Source organism: Physeter macrocephalus, chromosome 12, assembly GCF_002837175.3.
Source record: "Physeter macrocephalus isolate SW-GA chromosome 12, ASM283717v5, whole genome shotgun sequence".
Lineage (NCBI taxonomy): Eukaryota > Metazoa > Chordata > Mammalia > Artiodactyla > Physeteridae > Physeter > Physeter macrocephalus.
In genome coordinates this window covers 84,767,939-84,772,071 of record NC_041225.1, presented here as the reverse complement: position 1 = coordinate 84,772,071, position 4,133 = coordinate 84,767,939, and the positions used below count along the sequence as shown (strand labels likewise).

Here is a 4,133-nt window from a genome sequence, read left to right as displayed (position 1 = left end):
AAACACACAAGTGACAGAAACAGCGAATACTTTGGTGGACAAGACCCCCTTGACAAAACACTAAATCGCAGCCGGCATCTGCTAAAAATGTAGAAAATCTAAGGCGATTTTTGCCTCAATGACTAATGGAATTCTACTCAGAAATAGGACTTACTCAGGCCTGAAACAGTCATGACCAGCCCTAGAGCTGTCTGTGCCTTCCAGTACCAGCAGGGTTGGCCGGAAGCACTCTTTCCACAGCAAAGAACATAAGTAGTACAGCCGCCAGGTAGGCGCAGATTCCACCACCGGATTCCCCAACAATTGTCAGCCGCCTCCGGGAGGAGGAAACTACAACTCCCGTCAGACAACGCGAGCCGAGGTGGGCGGGCTCTCGCCGCGCGTGGGCGGCTCTGGCCAATAACGACTGTCGTTACAGCGAACAGTTTGGCCGTGTTTGTAAAAGGCCGTGGCAGGCGAAGAGAGAGGAGGTGAGGGCGGTCATCAGCTGGGGGCCTGGGACGGCGGGGTGGGGGGCGCAGGGCAGGTAAGGGGGCGTTGTTGACAGAGGGCGGGGGCGGCGATGGGACAAGGGCGTAGAGCTGGGAATCCCGGCGGATAGTGTTTCCCAAGAGCAGGGTGCCGGGCAGGTGATGCTTCTGCTTGGGCCTACTTAGGACCGGAAGTGAGCGGTCGCGCGGGGAGGATGCCGGGAAGCAGGTCCCCGGGTGGGTGCGTCCGGGGGCTGGCTGCATCCCGGAAGCCAGGGCGAGGTGCGGGTCCTGCAGGCCGGATGACAGGGGTCTTGTCTGCATGGCCCCAGAGGCCTTTCTCCACTATTCCGAGGCAGTGCGGGGCAATGGAAGCACCCTGGACCTGGAGTTGAGAGTCCTGGCTTCTAGTCCTGCCCCTTCCTCTCACTTGTGGTTTGACGGAATCCAGCAGATTCCAAAGTCACGTTAGATTATCTAGAGGCTGGCTGAGGGACATTAATCAAATCACTACTTTCTCTGAGCCAGTTTCTTCATCTCTAAGATAAAATAATACCTACTTCACAGGATCGTGGTGAGCATTACATGAGTAAATGAATGGGAAAAGCTTATTTGTACTCAGTAAACGTTAGCAAGTTTATGTTTTATTTATGGTGATCGTTCTCTTCACTTACTACTGTGCTTCACAAGCCTTCACCAAATTGTATATAGCTCTACAGCCGAATAGTACGGGGCTGAAAACCCAGCACTACAGGGAGTGTTCGTGGGGTAGCTCTTCCAGCACCAGTCCGTTTACACCATCTGAGGAGGCTGTTGCACTTCTTGGGTGGGACCCAACCAAAACTCAGACCGGGACTCCAACCCCCCCTGGCACCTCACATTGGGAATTGAACCCACAATCCCTGACTTAGGAGGGGACTCAAACCCAGTCTTTTAGTTGAAACTGCTCACCTGGTGTAGGACTTACTGAAGCTCAGAGAATTCAGCGTGAGGCAAAGTGGCAGGTGAAGAGTGAGTTTATTAGCATAGGAGGCTTGTGAGAGATAGGAGCTGGACAGCAGGGGAGCACAGCCCTGAGAACAAAGAGGGCTATATTTGTATAATCAAAGAAAAAGTGGGGAAGGGAGAACACCACCTTCTTCCTCAGTCTTGGGCAGACGTCAAGGCTTACATCATCAGTTCCTCCTTAGACCCTATCTGGTCTAACCCAGACTGCCTTGGCGCTATTTAAATCATATGTATATTAGCAAAAGGGTGGTAAATTATACTAAGATATGGTAATTCATCTCAAGTTTTTGTATAATGTCCCCTCTCACCTAGTTTCTTTCCCCTTTCATCTATATTCCTGTCTTGGCTACATGCAGAAATGCTACTCTTCAAGGATCATTAACTCCCTGACTTCATGTAACAAGATTCAGACCCCATATCTATTGTCTTGTGTTGTAACTACCAGGATTTGTGGCTTGGGTGTGTCTGGTGCTTGGATGCACCTGGTCTTCCTTCAAGATAGTGTAGATTGTTGCTAGGTTACTGGATTCTTTTCTTGAGTGGTCATTAGCTTACAGCAGTCTCCCAAACGCCCTTAAAATTCCCTTTCTGTCTTTAATCCCCTAGTGGGATTTCTAAACTAACTAATCCTACTCTATCCCTATCATTTACAAATTGTGTTACTTGTTTATATATGCTTTCAATATAGAATCTGTAATAAGTGATACTAGTACAAGTTTAAAATTCAAATCGTGTGGAACAGTGAAATGTATATCTCCTTCCCACTTTCTATTTCTCAAGTCCCCAATCACTTCTTCTGAGGCAACATATTCTGTATATGTGTATCTCCCCTTTTTTCTTTTTTAAACCAAGAGTATCACATTATACACGAAGTATTATACCTTTTTTTACTCCACAGTATATCTTGATATTTGTTCCTTATCAATACATATAAATCTGATTCGTTTTAGTGGCTCTATAGTAGCATATTGTATGGTTACACCATGATTTATTTAGTTAGCTCTTAAGCGGCTTCTGTTCTTGTGCAGTTATGGACAGCCTTGCATGGAGTACCCCTGTACATATTTTGTGTTCATGTGAGACTAGAACTCATGAAATCTTAAAAGTGGAATTGCTAAGTCAAAGTGTGTTTTAAGTTTATTTTATTTACATCCCTTTAAAGACGATATTGCAGTTTACATTCCTACCATAATGTACAGTGCCTATTTCTCCACATCCTCATGTGATAACATTTATCTTTTTTGTCACTTTGCTGAAGTCTTGTTTTAATTTGCCTCTTTCTTATTGTAAGGTTGAATTTTGGACGTTTAAAATCATTTTTCGGGAATTCCCTGGGAGTCCAGTGGTTAGGACTCCATTCTCCCACTGCTGGGGGCCTGCGTTCGATCCCTCGTTGGGGAAATAAGATCTCACAAGCCACACCGCCAAAAAAACCATTTTTTTTCTTTTTCATAAGCTGTCTTTTTATGCCCTTTGCTCATTTTTTCTAGTGGGTTTGCTTCTTTTTTCTTATTGATTTCTAAAAATTCTTATTTTAGGAAATTAACCCTTTGTTATTTGTGTTCCACATATTTTCCCTTTATTTTTAATGACAGATTTATTGAGACATAAATCACATAACATAAAATTCACCCTTTTAAAATGTTACAATTCAGCGATTTTTAGTATATTCACAGAGTAGTGCAACCTTTCATTACCCCAGAAAGAAACATCACACTCAATGACAGTCACTCCTAGTCCCCCCTTTCAACCCTAGTAACCATTCCTCTTTCTGTCTCTGTGCATTTGCTTATCCTAGATGTTTCATTTAAATGGAATGTAAGGCTTTTTATGTCTGGCTTCTTTCACGTAGCCTAATATATCAAGGCTCATTCATCCATGCTGTAGCATGTATCAGAACTTCATTCCCTTTTATGGCCAAATAATATTTCATTGTATAGATATATCATATTTTGTTTACCCATTCATCAGTTGTTGGACATTTGGATTGATTCTACTTTCTGGTTTTTATGACTACTACTACAGCGAACAGCAGTACAAATTTTTTTATGTTTTCAATTCCTTTGGGCATATATAGATATAAATATAGATATAGATAGATAGATATAGATATAGATTCTCTTGGGAGTCATATGGTAACTCTGACATTTTGAAGAACGATCAATTTTGCAAAGTGGCTGCACCATTTTGTAATACCATCAACAATGTATGAAGGTTCCAGTTTTTCTATACCCTTGTTATTGTCTATCTTTTTTTAGTCATCTTAGTGCCTGTGAAGTGGCATCTCACTGACATTTTGATTTGCATTTCCTTAATGACGTGATATTGAACATCTTTTCATGTGTTTATTGGCTATCCGTATATCTTCTTTGGAGACGTATCCATTCAGATCACTGGCCCATTTTTATTTTTCTTTTATTTATTTTTTTATACAGCAGATTCTTGTTAGTTATCCATTTTATACATATTAGTGTATACATGTAAATCCCAATCGCCCAATTCATCACACCACCACCACCACCCCTGCCGCTTTCCCCGCTTGGTGTCCATACGTTTGTTCTCTGCATCTGTGTCTCTATTTCTGTCCTGCAAACCAGTTCATCTGTACCGTTTTTCTAGGTTCCACATACATGTGTTAATATACGATATTTGCTT

The 4,133-nt window shown here is 42.7% G+C and overlaps 1 protein-coding gene across 1 annotated transcript in view; it reads left to right on the top strand.

The window, feature by feature from the left end:
- Nucleotides 1-443: 443 nt before the first annotated feature.
- The window catches only part of C12H2orf42 (chromosome 12 C2orf42 homolog), a 36,999-nt gene continuing 33,309 nt past the window's right edge, over nt 444-4,133 (top strand). Inside the window, exon 1 of the mRNA XM_055088852.1 lies at nt 444-470. The gene's annotated coding sequence lies outside the window, so the exon portion shown is untranslated. The remainder of the gene's footprint in view (nt 471-4,133) is intronic.